Here is a 17974-nt window from a genome sequence, read left to right on the forward strand (position 1 = left end):
ACATATTTGTTGGCCTTGGAGAGTATTTCATGGAGTGATATTCTAGAATATTCTTTAGGGCATCCAGGGCTGTTGTACTGAGTTTAGGGAATTGTGGGAATCAAGGGTGGAGACGGAAGGAAGTTCAGGAAGGTCAGATGGAAGGGTTAGACGTTATTCTATAAGCAGTGGGGAGCTTGGAAGAGCGTGGCTGTTCTATCTAGGATGGCCAGAGGAGAGGAAGACAGTCCTGAGGCAGAGACTCCAGTTAGAACCCTCTTCTGTAGGCTGGTGAGAGATGAGGTTGTGAGTGGAAATAATGGATTTAATTACATAATAAAGCCAACAGGTGACTGTAAGGGCCAGTGGGAGTCCTTGACTGCAGCCTGGGACATGGGCAGATATGAGCATGTCTCTTGGGTACCAGCTTTTGAAATAAAGATGCGTAGTGTGAGTTTTGGCATGCCAAATGGGGTCAGTGGCATGCTGTTTAGGTAAAGATGCAGGAACGTCCCCCAGGAGAAAGACCTGGGTAGGAAAAGTAGATTTGAGTGTCACTGGCTTCAAGGCGGCCCCTGGAGCAGGATTTCTAAAGGACCAACAAGGGCCGAGCCTTGAACCCTGAACCTGGGGGTGAGTCTCTGTCCTGGAAGCATCTGTGTGTGGAGGAATCCGAGGGAGCAAAGGGACTGCAGGGAAAAACCCTTTGGAAGAGGCGACTCCCCAGGCCTTGCGAGCAGTGGCTTGTAGCCCGACTCCACAGCTGCTTTGAGGCTGAGTGCCTAAGAACAGTCCTCTGCCTCCTCCCGGTGCTGTTTCCCTTGTGTTCTGCAGGGCTGCCTGCTTCCTCTGCTTAGCGATAAACATCACGTCAGGGTTAGATATTTACAGGTGCTTCATGGAGGGCTGCTTCCCTGGGTCGGGAAGATCCCCTGGGTCGGGAAGATCCCCTGGAGGAGGGCACTACAACCTACTCCAGTGTTCTTGCCTGGAGAATCCCATGGCCAGAGGAGCCTGGTGGTCTAGAGTCTGTGGGTTCGCAAAGAATCGGGCACGACTGAGCACGTGTGCACACAGGAGGGCTGCAGGTGGATTCCTATCAGCTGTGTCCCCCCAGTGCCCACCGGAACTTTGGACTTGGGTCACTGTTTGTCCCCTGCACCCTCTGCCAGGCAGCGGAAGGACGTGAGGGTCTTGTGGTCCCGCCCAGCGGTCCATGTCCTCTGAATCCTTGCCTTCTTCCGGACTTCACCTGGGGGAGCCTGAAGTCTCCGTATTTGAGCCTGGGGCCCGGTGTGGCCCAGGGCCTGCTTGTCAGCACGTGGCTTGGGTTTCCGTGTTAACGTTCCCAAGTCGGGATCGCAGAGGATCGAGTGTTGTGCTGGCTGGTCGTGCAGAGCCTCCTGGAGCAGCCAGCTGCAGAACTTTCAAAGGGCTGCGTGTAACTTGCGCAGGAGATGTGGCAGCGGGTGGGGGGGACCGAGATGGGGACAAAGAAGCCAGTTTGTGAAAGGGAAAAAATAAATGAGCATAACAGCTCTGAGCCATTGGGTGGGGCGCGGCAGGACACTTGGGCACCGTGCAGCCCCTTTCCTCTTCCCTTCGGATTTTCCCCCTTCCAGAGCCGCCTTTAGTCAGCGCCTTAGTGACCCCTGCAGACCCCCTCTGGGTAAATACAGCCCCTGCCTCCCACCCCCCTACTCATTATGCATTCCTTTAATCCGGCCCATCTCCAGGTTGCCAGCTGGCAGAGACTCAGCGGATTCCAAACCCCAGCTGGTGCCGGAGTGTTTACACGGGGAAGCTTGGCAGACAGCTTGCCCCCAGGCTGCTCAGCTGGAGGAAAAGGTGGAAGGACGTCCCAGAGCTGAGGCCCGGTTTGTCTGCAGGCTCTCCCCCCCCCCCCACCCCCCCCCCCACCTCACAGGCCTGCTCTGTCCCTGAAAAGGAAAAGGGGAAAAAATCCCCCCATGTCTGAGGAGGTGCTGGGCTGGGGTCTCCCTGGCTCACCCTTTACACCCACTTGGAGCCTAAACAGGCCGAGAGCCTTTCACTTGCCCGCTGGAGCAGATGAGATTATTATTTCAAAGCTGTTATTTGTCAGTATAAAGTCAGTCTCCAGAGTGGATGTGACTTTCCAAAATCAGGGCTGGAAGCTCTGTGATCAAATATTCCTGAAGCCAAGCCTGGGTTCCCTCCTGCAGCCTGAGGGCAGTTTTGTCCTCGGAAAAGGCCCATGAACACGCAGGCAGGTGGTTGCTGGTCCGAATCGGGGGCTTGTGTTGATGAGAGTGTGTGAAAAGCCAGTCCTAAGGCATCTTGCACAAGGGAAGTGGTTTCTGCTGGTTGTCAGCACCACTGGTCATCGGGAACTTGGAGTGGCCGTCTGTCCGCCTCCCGATAGTTTCCTGGTTAATGCTCCCAGCACACACGGGTGGGAGAGTATTCGGCTGATGTGATGTGCCCTGTTGCCAGCAGTTGTTTTGATGAGGTTAATTATTGTCACGTGGTTTAGTATTAAGCCTTTTATTTGAAGAGCATAAGCGTTTCAATCAGGGTCCCGGTGGAAACAGATGAGGTAATTGAAGGTGCTGTTAACCCGGGTGGGGACAGACAGGATGAGGGGAAATGGACAAGAGATGGTAAATTCCCCCAGGGCTTTCGATCTTGGAAGGTGGCCCCAAATCTGAAGAGATGGAGGATGGATGGGTGCAGAATGTGTGCTGCGAGGGAGAGAGGGAGGAAGAGGGGGAGGTGGTGGCTGAAGGAGGGGGCTGGACCTCTGGGATGTGATCCAGTCACTGCCACGTCACCCGGGGGGAGGGCGCCAGGCAGTGGTACCTCCTGAGTCCTCTTAGCTCCTGTGGGTTCAGATAAAGCCAGGGCTCCAAGAAGCCCATTGATGCACTCGGTAAAGGTCATCATGCCCTCTGTTCTGGGCCTCAGGGCAGGATGGAGTCTCAGCCAGCCCAGTAGCACTTGCACATTCTCTTCTATCTCTTGTTTGAATCCTGCCTCCTTTATGCCCACGGGCAGTCGGAAAGGCGGGCAAAGGTATACCGGTACTCCTGAAATACTGCAAACTCTGACGACAACCTTTTGGGGCAGATTTTTCCTGATTGCAATAATTCAAATCCTGGAACACATTTACTGTAAGCTACTGACTACCCTGATTGATCGCTGGGGAGACCAGGATCACCCTGGCTCCTGAACCAGTTCAGGCAATGCTCAGGTACCACTTCAACCCATTTCCTTCTCTGCCAATGCTCTGCACCCTCGGCCTTCTGGGGCCAAGAAGAGGTTCCAGTGGAAGGTACATAGGATTCTTATCACGTGTCCAGTTACCACTGGTCTTGGAATATCGGTATCCAACAGGAAATTACTTCCCTGATGGTTTCAAGTGGAGAAGCTCAGACTCACTAGACCATTAAGTAACTGATACAATTTAATTGGCAAGCTGAAATGTGGGATGGTCTGTCAAATTTTGTGTCTGGAAGTTAGAGTTTGGATTTTTATGTGACAGCGTTGCCTCCCGAATTGAGGGAGGCAATTATTTTTTCATTTGTGCTTAGCTCTTTGGGGAAGCAAGATGTTGAAATGCCCATGATGCGGTAATGGACAGCATCCCATGGATGACTTCAGTAGGCAAAAAGTCAACTTTGGAGCCAGGTTGCTTTTAGAATGAATGAATGAATGCCAGAATGAATGAATGAATGCCAGAGTGAATGAATGCAAACTTTAAGGGGTCTGAGGGCCAGATTTCCCTTCCTTTTCCTGTTTTAGACTAGCTTGTTTGAAACACATGGGATTCAGTTGATCTGAATTGACCCACACAGTAGATGCCCCCAAAGTTGCCCCACACAGTAGATGCCCCCCAAAGCTGCCCCACACACAGTAGATCCCCCCAAGGCCAGCCCACACGGTAGATCCACCCCCCCGCCCCCCGCCACAACCAAAGCCTCCCTGATGCGCTAAGCTGGCTGGTTCCATCTGGGTCCTCCCGCACTGTCTCAGCACAGTTGTGTCTCTTCTCACCCTCGCCCCTCCCCTCTACTTATCCACAATCTGTACATCTTTCTGGCTGAGCTCACCCCCTCCCAGGAGTCTTCCCCAAGGAGATCCATGGGCTCCAAGCCCAGAGCACTTGCTGATATTTACAGAGTCGCTCCTTTGTCCCAAGGACCCTCAGGGTGCAAAGATGAATAAAGCCACAGTCTCTGCCCCAGATAGTAGAAGGGTCCCCACTTGTCCTTTGTCTTGTCATGGCCTGATTCACGGCATCTTTTCTTGTTGTCTCACAAATAACTCTTCGTGCGACAGAGTCTCCATCGTTGGTTCTCGGGCTCATTTTTCAGGGGTGCATGTGGCTAAGAGTCCACATGTCACAGTCTGATGGATCTGGGGTTCCATTCCCACTTCTGGGGCTTATTAGTCGTGTGCCTCTGGGCAAGCTTTGTAAACTTTTTGAGCCTCACTTGTTCTGTATAATAGGCTTGTGGGCGGATTAAATGAGATAATTTCTGGTAAGTGTTTACAGCGATTCCTGGCACATGGTAGGAGCATATAAGGAGTAGTAGAGGCAGTGGTAGAAGCAGCAGTAGTTTCTGCAACAGAAGGTTAAATGGGGTGATCCTGTTTGCTGTTTACCACAGGGCCCGGCACTTACTGAGATCTCACACATCCTTTGTTGTGCCTTACAGGCTTGTTGAGGGTTAGTGAGATAATCACATAAAACGCCTCAACCTGGCCCAGCCGGCAGTAAATGTTCAGTAAAGGGCGGTCAGTTTTACCACTTCTGAAATTAAGGAGTTGCACTGGATTGACAGCCTGTAGCTTCTGGTTTTGGTCTCTGAGCCTTTGAGGGAAGGAAGTGGATCTTAGACATTTTTGTGTCTCCAGTAGCATCGTGCCTTGCACAGAGCATGCACTCAGCAAATATTTTGTGATTGACAGGTTGATTTTATATTTTAAGTTTTACACGTTCTTTAACTTCTCAGATTTTTCAGTTCTAAGCAGAGGTATGTTTCTGGGGAGTGAAAGTGTCTTTCTTACCAGCCTGTTTTATATGCATGCGCACACACACACACACTTCTCTTGCTTTCCTTGACCCAGCTGTTAGAAAACCCGGCATGGCCACTATAAGATCCGGGAGAAGGCCCCAGAATCCTGCCTGTGGCTGTGATGGAGAACAGGGACCCCGGCCGCAGCCAGACCTTATCTGCATGTCTGAGGGTTTTGATTCCGAGCCCCATCACTCCAACCAGAGACAGTGAAGGCTGATGGAATGGTGGGACGTCGGAGGCCTCGTGGTGGTCCTCTGGCCAGCACCCTAACAATTCCCCCGGAACTGGCAGAACAGCTGTCCTCCTGTGAGTCCATCCAGGCGTCCCTGCCTCTCCCTCTCGGGCCACGACTGAAGGTGGACTGATGGCCTTGGCGCGGCAGTGCAGTGCTGGGCCGGAGGAAGCGACTGGCAGGCTGAGACGTTTCCCAGCCCTGTTGAGCGAGATGGTGTGGAGGTGGTGTTACAATTTTGATTTTGCTCCCCCACCACATCCTCCCCAGTCCTCTTGACTTCCCCCTTGAATTACATCAGTTCAAGGCATACTGAATGCGCATCTTCTTGGATCTGAACAAGTGTCAGAACTTCAGAGGCAGCAGCAATCTTGTGGAGCCGCCCAGGGTCGGTGCTCCCTCAGCCATCCCTCTTCTGTGGTCCTGGATCTCATTTCCTCAAGAGATCTCCCTTGAATAGATGTATTCCTTCCAGCTCCCCCCTTTTCTGTGTATCCTGTCACTTCTCCTCACCACACGGAGGTTTGAGAAGTCTTCCATCCCTCCCTGACCTCCTGGCCACCAGAACAAGTGGTCCAGACCCGTCTCCCCTTCTTCCCTTCTATGTTTCACGCTCATCCCACGTGCCAGCCTCTGCCACCTCCTTTTCTGCAACATTTTACTCAGCAAATAATGACTTTATGACCTTCCTGTCCCCAAACGGATAGACTCTTCATGCACTCGTTCATCAGCAAATATTTATTGGGGTCCCAGAGTGAACTGAGCACTGTTCCAGCTGCTGTGGATCCATCAGAAGGAAGAAAGTTAAGACCACGTCCCCCTGCAGCAAGAATCTCCATCCCAGGCTGGCTGGTCCTCCCTGGAGCCCAGACTCCTCCTGATGCCCTCCCCCCTGGCTGCTGTTCCTTCTGCCCCTCTTGTGGGTCCTTCTCAGCCCCCCCTTCCCCTCCCCCTCCCCGCCCTGGACCACAGCTGTCTTCTCTCTCAGTTGATGATCCCACCACCCGCGCAGCATTCCGCATTACCATTCTAACACCAAGCACATCTTACTGAAGTTAATATGTTTCACTGTCCATTTCCTGAACCAGATGGGAACATCGCTCTTGGATACTCCATCTGAATTCACTGTGCTACCGAGTCTTCTGAAAACGACCCACGCTCCCTGTGTCTGTGGCCATTACCTTCATCCAAGTCTGCATTATCCTTCCTTCCAAACTGGCTTCCTGCCTCCCAGGCCCTTCTCTGCCCCCTGAGCAGGTACGCTCTCTGCAGTGGAGACCTCATTGTGTTCTCCCCTGCTTAAAGCCTCCCACAGGGAGCATAAAGTCCAGTTTTTATATCCACCATAGAGGGTCCTTCATGGGACCTGGTTCTTGCCAGCCTTCCAGCTTCATCACTTTCCACACGCAGACCATTCATTTCCCTGGAGTCATATTTCTCTGGTGTCTCTGAGTGTGTGCAACCCGCTTCCTGACTGCCTTTGGCCTGTCCATCCCTTCAGTTCTTCACGGCAGGCAGAGCCCCCTCTCTGGTCTCCTGAACTGCTGTGTGTACCCTCTGATAATGACAAGGTTGTGTTGTGAGCTTTTCCACGCTGGTTTATCTGGGTGGGCTCCAGCTTTGGGCAGTGCCTCTCCCAGCCTGGGATGGTGTTTGGGGTGGGGGTGTGGGGTGGAGGTATTCTTGTGTTTGGGAGTTGAGGGGGCAAAGCTTAGAGAGGTCAGGTGGAGCACCTGGGGTGTCCTGGGATCCAGGAGGGGGCCTGATTCCTTGTAGGCACTAAGGAGTCACAGAGGACTGTGCAGTGGGCCTGTGGTATTTTCAGGAAGGCCGATCCTAGTCTTTCCCGGTGCAATCCGGGAAGAGGGTGAGACCACACTCAGGTTAGCTCTTTGACCTGCCCTCTGCCGGCCATGGCCTGGGCTCCTGCCTTAGAGGGGGCAGAGCAGTGGCTGAAGCACTGTCCCCCCTCGAGGCCTTGGCAGGGAGGTGACCTCCGCCCCCCCAACGTTTGTGTGTGCCTGTGTGTTTGCATCCTCCCCTCTTCCACCTTTGCTGTGTGGTTGATTGCTCTATGTGGAGATCATCAAAACTTAAGGTCACTGGTGTCCCCAGCGGTTCCTGTTCCTTCTTGTGTCCCTCTGAAATAGAGTTGCGCGGTTCCACCCCTGGCCCTTGCTCCAAGGCCTGGATTCACCAGCAGGTGGTTGGGGGTTTGCACACTGGGTGTTGGATGAGGGCCTGTCTGCCTCTTGAGGACCCGCCGTGAGTTCAGCCTCCGTCCAACCTCTCCCTCTGAGGTGTGGTTTTCTTACCGGGCTGCCTTCACCTGTGTGAGGTCACAAGCAGCCTCCTGGGGGTGCTGAGAGGCCGTGATGGAAGCTGGCCTCCCTGGAAGAGAAAAAGCACCACACATTTTTAGATCTCATTTAAAATACCGCTTTGAATTACTAAAGTGAGATTTTGCACTAAATCTGGGTGTGTGTGTATGTGTGAGAGAGAGAGTATCTTGGAATATAGCACGTAACCTAGATATTAGTGTTTGCCTGGGCTCTGTTTATTTGGTTTAGGGGTACGGAGGGACTCTTGTGGCAGAGTGTGGGTAGTGTCTACCTCAAGTGGTGCCTTGGGGGTTAGACTTGTGTATTCTGTCTGTCTGTAGCACATTTTTCTGGGAACTCTTGCCTTTCATGTTATTTTCTTCTCCACTTTGAAGACGATTTGGAACATCCTCCTGTGAATATTATTTGCAAATACACTAGGGATGTTTGAATGCCTGGTGTTTTTCATTCACCTCGATGGCCTTGATTTAATTCACCTGAACCAAGTCATCATCCATGAAGTCCTCTCAGGTGCCCTCCTGCGGGTGGTCTTCGGCAGGTCTTCGTGTAGACACGTGCTGGGTAGTCTGGGGGCCGCCCAGAGCGGGGTATAACGGATGCGCAGTGAGCGTGGCACGGAGCAGCAGTTCAGAGGTGCGATGCGCAGAGCGGAGCTCTGGGCCGGCCTCAGCTTCCTCTGAGTGTGCAAGGTAAGGCTCTGCCTGCAATTAGGTGGCACCACAGGGGACCCGCCGGGACCAGCCCTTCACCCCTCAGTAGGTAGGAGAGGGGTGTGCCGAGACCAGGACGACAGACAACGCACACCCTCAATTGCAGAGGAACAGCTGATTTGTAAGAGCTCACTTATTTGCCTTTTTGCCCTGGTTCGCTCAGTTCGCGTGTGGGCGGAGGTGGACAGCCTGAGTCAGGGCCTCTCTTCATGGGCCCGACTGGAGCCCGAGAGGAATCCGAGGGTTCCCACGGGAATCAGGCGTGGTCTACGGCCCCGAGACGCTTCATTGCTCTCCCCAGTTCCCTTCTCTAGCAAGCTCTGCTCCCCACGCCTGGCTCTCCCCACGCCTGGCTCTCCCCACGCCTGGCTGATGTTTTAAGTAGGAAACTTTCCAGACGGTGGAAAATCATTTAAAAGGGTGGCCGTGGACCATAGTCTACCCTGCTCTTTCCTTCCTTCATTGTAAACAAGCTAAATGAAGGCAAATCCACCTGGGCCCCGCCTGGTCGGTCGTCCCACCCCCCGAATAATCCTTCCACTTCCTCCAAACGGGAGGAAATGCCACGAGCTCCTTGGGGCTGATTCTCCCTGGCAGCCACTGGTGATGATGGCCAGTGAGTAGGGACTGGCTTCTGCAGACACGTGTGCCTTCAGAATTGCCCCCTCCCTGTCTGTCTCGCCTGATGCAGCTAAAGCTTCTCTAGAAACTGCAGCTCGGTGGACGCAGTGATATGTTGGTGCCACAGTTCCTTTTCTGCAGCCAAGTCTAAGATGTTACTTAATCTGAACCCTCCCCCCCAAATCACTTGGAGCCTAAAATTCTACACTCCACAACCCTTTCTTTTTTCTGTGTTGATTTTTATTTTAAAGATGATACTGCATCTGAACAGGTAGCTTTTGCTCATAAAAACAGTTCTCACCCATGTATGTGCTCTGGGAATATCCACAGAGAATCTGAACTCTGCCATGTCCTGCAAGAGAAGCACATTTTAAGAACATTGACATGCTAGAAAGGTATTCTGTGTACACACTTCCTTATTTTGTTATTTTTAAATTTTGAATGACTAAGTTTTCTTTGAGCATCCTGGGTGGCTCAGAGGGAAAGAATCCTCCTGCCTGTGCAGGAGACTCAGGGTCAGACCCTTGGTTGGAAAGATCCCCTGGAGAAGGAAATGGCAAACCACTCCTGTATTCTTGCCTGGAGAATCCCATGGACAGAGGAACCTGGCGGGCCACAGTCTGCTGGGTCCCAAAAGTGTTGGACACAACTGAGTGACTCAACAACAAGGTTCTTTATTTTTATATAGTTTTTAGCTTCTATGAGGAATGGTTTCTGAGTATGCTGACCCACCCAAATAAGGGGAGAGCTGCTGGGGATGAAGGGGAGGTGAAGTATGTAATCAACTAGGAATATTTAAAATATTGGCTCAGGGCTCTTTTTGGGAGGGAGCAGATGAGAGTGTGTATATATTAAGGCCTCCAGAGAAGAAATATAATTACACGGGATGTAGGTATTCTATCTAAGGCTGTCTGTAAGGCACATAGCGGGTCAAGTTCCTTCTGTACAAGCGTGGGTTACATCAACATGCAGTCTTAAGGTTATCAGTCAGTTGTGGCTGTAAAGAAAGTGGAAAGAGCTGACCTTAGACCACCTTCTGTGTTTTAGTACTGGGTTAACTTCAAATTCAGTTTTCATATGTATCTTTTTTTCTTTCTTTTTTTTTGAATAGCTCATCTTGGGAATTCCCTTGCTGTCCTGTGGTTAGAACTCAGTTCTTTCACTGCCAAGGGCTGGGGTTCAATCACTGGTCAGAGAAGTAAGATCCTGCAAGCTGCTCAGCGTGGCCAAAAAAAAAATTAAAAGCTCAACTTCAAAATTTTAGAAACAGTTTAAGTGGCCCTTTCTAAATTCCTCTTGATCCCAATATAAAGTTTAGACCTTGGAATCAATGAATGTCGTAAAGCCCCTGCTATAATTGTATCATGGCTGTTCTGATGATGGGTTTTTCTCATAAATAAACAGTGTCATTTTTTTTTCATTTGATATAGGACTATGATCATGACTGTTAACAGAGAGTCTTTTCAGCACAATGAACACAGGCTTGTAGAGAATCTGTTGTGTGTGTTTGAGTAGCTTTGCCTTGTTCTTACATCAAGGCAGTTTTTCAGGTGAGAAAACTGAATCTCCAGGTGTTGCTAAAAGCCACATTGACGGTACCATTAGCAACCTGCCCCTGACTGCAGGCACTTGGCCCTCCCTGCTAGCCCCTGTTCATCCAGATGGAAACTTTCAGAAAGCAAGTGTGAAAAGCATCTTTGTCTCAGCTGTATCTGCCTTTTATTGAGTGGCAGAGGGGCTTCGAACCTCCTTCACTGAGTCCCAGCCATATTAAGGTACATGCAGGTGACCAGCTGGACTCAGTGAAGCCAACACTCCAGGAGAGAAAGGCTTAAAGACTCTTATTAAAAACACTCACCAGTTGAGCATGACTTAATTTACTTTTTCTTGCAGTTTTTAAAAACTGAAGTATAGTTGATGTACAAATATCATAACTTACAGATGTACAATATACTGATTCACAATTTTAAAGGTTATAGTTATAAAATATTGGCTATATCCCCCATGTTGTACACTATATACCTGTAGCTTATTTTATACATAACTGTATCTCTTAATCCCCTACTCCTATATTGCCCCTCCCCCCACCTTCTGGTAACCACTAGTTTGTATCTGTGAGGGGTGTGAGTTTTAAATGTTTTTTCTGTCTGACTGAATTTTTTCTGTGCACCACCTGGGCACGAAGATGCAAGAGCAATTTTGGGAAATTCTGAGTGGAGATCATGTGGCTTCGGAGAGCAGGCTGGGGCACAAGATGGGAATAGGTCACTTGGCTCACTTGTGCTCCTGAGGAGCAGGGCGTGAGCATCCCTCCCCAGAGGTTCCAGGTTGCTGCCTGGACTGCGGTTCAGCCCCTGGACAGGTGACCTTCATTTGGAGCAGGGCCGCCTGTGAACATGGGGGCCCGGCCCCCTCCCATCTCCTGTCCTTGGTGGCGAGTCCTGCAGTGCAGCCCCGTTCAAGGACCAGTGCGTGGATATGGCCAAGAAATAAACAATAAACCAAACCTAAGGTCAAATACTGCTTACCCGGAAAGCCGCAAGACTGCCTTCATCACGTCTCTCCTCTCTTATCTCTGCTGCCCAGACATCAGCTTGCAGTGAAAGAGAGCAGATCGGGGCATTGGGAAGCCCAGGTGAACCTGGTACATAGGGCTGGCAGGTTGACCCGAGAGGCCTTGTTTTCTTGCTGTTGGTTACAGGTGACCCCTGGGCCTCGTCTTCTCACGATGCAGATGCAGTAGTAGATTTTACACACTCAGCAAGCTGTCAGCATGAAGCTGTTTTTTAAATTTGTGTGTGTCTGTGTGCGTTTGGCTTGCTCGTTGTTTCTTGGTGTGCAGGATTTTCTCTAGTTGCGGTCCTCTGGCTTCTCATTGCAGTGGCTTCTCCTGCTGTGGAGTGCGGGCTCTCGAGTTCAGTAGTGGCGGCTCCCAGGCTCTAGAGCACAGGATCAGTAGTTGTGATGTACAGGGTTAGTTGCTCGGAAGCATGTGGGATCTTCCCGGACCAGGGATCAAACCTGTGTCTTCTGCATTGGCAGGCGGATTCTTTATCACTGAGCCACCAAGGTAGGCCAAGGCTATGTTTTTAGCATGGATGGTAAGTGGAACCAGGAAATAACTTTTGGAGCTGAAGGTGGAGAGAGGACCTTTCAGGACATGCATTCTGATACCTAATCCTTTCTGTACTTATCTGTAAAACGGGAATATTTTCTGCCTCACAGGGTGGTTGTGAGAAATATGGGAAATAATTTCTGTGAAGCCCTTAGAACTGTGCATCGCTTTGAGTAAGCCCTAACATTCGCCACCATTGTTGTTCATGGATGAAAAGACTGGGGTCCAGAGAGCTGAAATGCCTTGCCTGAGGTCACGCACACCCACAGCAGGACTGGGACTGGAGTCCAAGTCCATTATGCTTTGCTGGAGGCAGCTGTTTTACTGGCATCCTTGGTCTCATTGCAACTGAGAGCTCAGATTCATGTGCCCCTAATAGAACACGGCATGTGCAACAGTTTTGGTTCTGTTATGGCTACACAAGCCCGCTCAATGTCACAGCCTTTGTGCTTGATGCCCTGTTTGAGTTAAAAGTTCAGTGAAGCTGTGTGTGTGTGTATGTGGTGGCCCCTCCTACATAGTTTAGTATTCTTCTTTATATTAGCATGTTTTCACTTTCACCCACTGAGCCTGGCATTGAAAATGCTATTAAGCTCAATAATGTTTCCTATAAACAACCTTAGAAGGATGGGAAATAATTGGAATGACATTTTTAGTAAGTTCCTATTTCTTAGCCCTCTGTGTTACATGAACCCAGCCAGTGCTGGCAGAGGGGCTTGTTCGCCGTTTCGTCCTTGGTCTGAAGTTGGGAGAAGTTGGGAGTGAAGCTTTGGGGTGCCAGAAGACCTCAGAATTTTCTTGTGCTGGAAAAGTAGAGCTACCTGTTTTGTGCGCTGGAGAAGTAGAGTTGCTTTTGGGGGGGCTGTCTTTTTTCCTTTCTTAATTAATGGATGTGATCAATCTAGGAGCTGATGATCCTTCTTCCTTCCGACGATGACGTTGAGAAAGCTTAGGGCCAGATTTCTGGGGGCCTTAAGTCAATGAGACTTTCTGAAGTGAGTTTTTATGGATCAGCCTCATCACTGCTCCTTCTCTTTGCCTTCAATATATATTTTTTGGTCCTCCACTCCTCATATTTTATGTCATCATTCTATTTTATGTGCCATGTTGTATGTCTCCTAAATTTGTTTTTGAAATGCATTTTAAAAAAATCAAATTGTTGCCTTTTCTGCTTGTAAACTTGTGAGGTCTTGGTGGACAGGGGACCTCTCTGTGGTTCAGGTGTAGTCTCTGTAGTCAAAGCAGAGAAAACACGTTATCTTGCTGAGGCATGTCATGTGGAAGCAAGCTTGGCTGCTGCAGACAAGGGTGCATGGCTTGAAATGGTTTCTGCTGTTATGACCAGCGGCGTAGGGATGGAAAAATACAGGAATCTCGATTTTTTTTTGCCTTAAGCAGAGTCCCAGATCCTTTCCTCTTAGAATCATGTTTAGAGAGCATCTGTTAAGCTTTTGTCTGTGGTTACTAAATACTATAGCTTCTTGCAGTATTCGCTCATCAAATAGGCATTTATGAGAGATCTATTCCGTGCCCAGCACTGGGAAGGACCCCAGGGAGAGAGAGGGGACACGCACAGGGCAATGAGGGCAGAGGACAAGCTGAGGGTCAAGTGGCAAAACAGCAACGCCTCCCCTGCTTAGTCAGGTCTGCATTGGACAAGCGCTTGCCCAGGGCAGGCTGTTTTTAGGCACTGTTGCAACAGTAGATTGAAGATAATCAAAGTAAGACCCCTCCTTTAATAGAATTTACATCCCAGTGAAGAGACAGTTTAAAAACAAGGAAAGATAAGCCCTATAAAGCTGGCTGCTTATCAAGGATGAAGTTTATGGTGTATAAATTACACCCCAATAAAAGTTAAAAAACTTTCGGGTTTACCCCAGATCACCCTCACTCTTTGCGCCTCACGTGTGCACTGCTGCTGCGTGCTGACGTGTGCCTGTGACCCCAGCGCCCTGTCTCCAGGCGCCTTTGCGGTGTCTGTGGGCGGGCACAGGACAGTGGGATGTGGGGCTCACTCGACGAGCACGTCCCGGATGGAGGGGAACCGGGTGACGCTCTGCCCTCCCGATCCAGCTCCTGCCGTGAGCAAGTGGCCTTCCTGCCATCTGTTTGCTGCCACAGTCTTGCATCTCTGTGCCTTTCGCTGGTGATGTAGCTGCTTACAGTGGCCCTCACATGGGGTGCCAGGGTGCTGTCTGAGGGTCTTGAGCCTGGAGAGGCCGGGATGGGCCTGGCGGAGAACGTACGTGTGTTAGAGAAGCTTCTTCAGGCTCAAGCCACAAGCTCAGGGTTCATGTTTCAACAGTGTGTGTTCCATGCAGCGTCTCTCAAAGGGAACACGTGTAAACCAAGGTTACATATTGATCAGTTGGTGGAAATGTGCTCAGAGGCCTGTAGGAGTCTAATCCCGTGTTCCCGTAGGAGCAGTGAGTGGTCCAGTGTTGCTGGGATCACAATGATGTCGCAGAAAAACAGCAGTAACAAGAATTAACTGGCTATGGAGGGCCAGGCCAAGGGTGTTGGTACAGCCCATATACCAGATGGCTGTTGTCCCTAAAGCAAAGTGGGATTATCCTTCCACCAGTTAGAGGCTAATGCTCTGGGTGTTAACTCCTGTGTCAATAGCTGTTTCCCTTAATTCAGGGTACAGCTTCTTGTGTAGGATAGCATTCCTTCACATACCATTTTTGTGGATGTGTGTATTGGGGCTAATTGAGACAGAAACATAGCTTTTTCTTTAAAGTATAGTTGATTTACAATGTGGCATTTCAGGTGTCCAGCCAAGTGATTCAGTTATATATATATATATTTTTTTTTTTCAGATTTTCTATTATAGGTTATTATATTTTTCATATTTTTTCCATCATGGTTTATCACAGGATATTGAATATAGTTTCCTGTGCTATGCAGTAGGTCCTTGTTGTTTATCTGTCTTATATTCTGCCGTTTGTAAGTGCTAACACCATACTCCTAATTTATCCCCCACCCCCAGCTTTCCCCTTTGGTGACCATACGTTTGTTTTCTATGTCTAAAAGCACAGCTTTTTAATTTGTTTAAAATAGACTTTCTGCCTGTTACACTTTGTGCTTTTAGCCAATTAAAGAAGCCAGTGGCATTCTTAGTTCTGTCTTGTCTGTGTTTTCTACTTGTATATCCCTGTTGGTTTGTGCCCTTTATTGTCATTTTCTAAAATTACTTTCAATGAAAAGAAAAAAATGGCCGTCTGTCTACACTTCCACAGAGAGGCCATTTTATTTGGCCAAACTTTTCAGCATCAAACTTTAGGGGTGACCCCATGGGAAATAGTAATGAAAAGGCCTAGTATTTATAGGAAGTTTTTATTATATAGCCCCTATTCTCTCTGTTGCCATCAGTAAAGAAAATGTCAAGCTACACATTCTGTGTCACCATACTTTGAATATTTTCATGTTTGCCGAATGTTTTTATGCCTTAGTCTGTACATTCCTGCGACATCCATTTGATTAACCGAGCTAAGAAAGTGATTTAAACAGTACTCAATAAGTTCTTTTACTAAGTGAAGTAAGTCAAGGAGATAGACAAATACCATATAATATTGGTATATGTGAATATATTGCCTATGTGTGAAATCTAAAATATACAAGCAAATTTGTTTACAAACCATACAGACCTGGAAAACAAATTTATGGTTACCAAAGGGAAAAGCTAGGGGGGCAGGGAGGGATAAATTAAGAGTTTGGGATTAGCAGATGCAAACTACTATATATAAAATAAATAGTAAGGTCCTACTGTATAGCACAGGGAACTATATTCAATATCCTGTAATAAACATAGTGGAAGATATGAAAAATATATGTGTGTATAACTGAATCTGATGTACTAGTGCTGTACATGAGAAACTAACCCTACATTGTAAATCAACTATACTTCAATTAAAAAAAAATTGGGGGAAAAAAAAGTTGTAGCTCTTTTAAAATGTCTTCACTCTTTAATCCCTTGTGTCAAGTGGTATAAACACAGCCTAAGTTATGATGTCAGAGTAAAATGAAATTAATTCCAAGAGGATAGATGCGTAGGAAAGCTCTCAGAAAACTGATCCCACACAAGCGGGGAGAGAGGAAAACCAAGAATGTAGAGTGAATATTCAGCTCTTAGTTTACATATTTCTGAATTGTTTCAGTTTTTAAAGTATGTCTGTTTCTCTTGAAGTTAAAAATTGCCCTAAAACATAAGTTGATTACGTGAAATGAATTCTATGGAGGACACAGACAGAAACTGGCCAGAGAGATGTGCTTTGCGAGGCTGGTGAGGGTGGGTCTCCCATGAGGTGCTCCCAGGCCAGGCCGCACCTGGCCTGCTTTGGGGAGCCTGGTAGGTTGCTGACACCCCCGAGGGATAGGCTTAATTGGGGGTGGTCCAGGAATCGAGATTCTAGAAGCTCCCCCAGATATTCGAACATGCAGCCTGGGTTGGACCCCAACGCTGTACTCGTGAGACTCTGATACATCTTAGGATGGACTCTGACCAACTTCAAGGGACCGCCTGGGGGTTCCTACAGTTGATGTGAGTCTCTGCTTCAGGGCAGAGCTTCAGGAACCCCAGCAGGAGATTCTGGCAGGCACATGGCACTGACCAGGTTTTCCTCCATCCCCACCCAAGATTCAGACCCCGGGAGAGGGTGTCCAATGGGCTGGGGGGAGTGTCTGCCCCCTCCATCCTTCCAGGAGGACGGGGGTCACCAGACCACCATCACCACAATTCAGAACTGGGGAGAGGTGTCTCCCCAGGAAATACTGGTGCCATTGGGCAGGGGCCAGGGGGTCCTGGTCAGCCAGAACCACACAGAGGTCCACTTTAGCCCGCCAGCTTAAAAGGCAAGTGTGTTTCTTGGGTAACACTGGAGGAGACTGTGCCCTAAGAAGTACACAGCGTTTGGTTGAGGGGCCGTAGGGCATCCTTCAGCCACCTCCCTGCTGTTTCTGCCACAGAAACCCGTGTTCCCCCACACCCACGGGGCACCCTTCACATCTTTCTGTTTAGAGGAAAACCAGTAACTCTGCTGATGAAGTGTGCCCAGGGGCCTACTGGAAAAGGCCTGGGGTCTGGCTACCCCACACCTGGCCTCCGCACCTGCTCCAGAAGCATCAGCACACGAGAAACATCTGGGGAGCTTTAAATGACGCCGACAGCTGGGCCATCGCCGCCTCCACCCCCTCCCCAGACCAGCTGGGGCACTGCAAATACCCTGCCTTGCACAGACACGGGAAGTGAGATCCAGGTGTAAGATCATGGCTCCTGGTTGCAAGGTGGGCAGATGCAGAGGCAGCGTCTGAGCCCAGGCAGTCGGTTCTAGAGTCCAAGCGTCGAATCCCCTCATCTTACAGTCTCTCCTCTGCAGGCTGAACCGCAGGAGGACTGCGTTGGTTGTTAATAACCCAGGTGACAGCCACAGTTTTATCACAGCACCACCGAGATTCACAAGGCAGCTTTCGAAATAAACAGACCAACAGTATGGGGTGTTGTGTCCTACCACCCCCCCGAGTAGAGAAGATGTGAAATTAGCAGCTGGAGTTCTCTGTTTCTGAGGCTCAGGTTTAGATTTGGGGGGCTGCCGCCCACTGTGCAGTTAGCGTGCTGGGGAGCCTCAGCTAGGTCCTGAGTTCTGGAAAACTCTGGAAGTCTGTGACCTTCTATTAGTTCCTGTCTTCACTGGTGCTGGGTACTTAGAACTAACTTGATAAACACTTGAGTGAATGAATGAGTGACGCACAGACAAATGTGTGTCCTTTGCTTTTGAGCTCCCTGCCAGTGGGTGGAGCACACCTTGTCGCATTCTGTCCTCAGCGAGCACAAGTCTAGCTACCATCCAGGACTTGGGGTGATTTTGTTTCTTTTCAGTGCAGTTATTGGGAGGGATGTCATTAAAGCAAAT

The 17974-nt window shown here is 49.5% G+C and overlaps 1 protein-coding gene across 1 annotated transcript in view; it reads left to right on the plus strand.

The window, feature by feature from the left end:
- The window catches only part of TRAM2 (translocation associated membrane protein 2), a 68734-nt gene that overhangs the window by 17279 nt on the left and 33481 nt on the right, over positions 1 to 17974 (plus strand). The gene's annotated exons all lie outside the window — the stretch shown is intronic.

This window comes from Cervus canadensis, chromosome 28 (genome assembly GCF_019320065.1).
Source record: "Cervus canadensis isolate Bull #8, Minnesota chromosome 28, ASM1932006v1, whole genome shotgun sequence".
Taxonomy (NCBI): domain Eukaryota; kingdom Metazoa; phylum Chordata; class Mammalia; order Artiodactyla; family Cervidae; genus Cervus; species Cervus canadensis.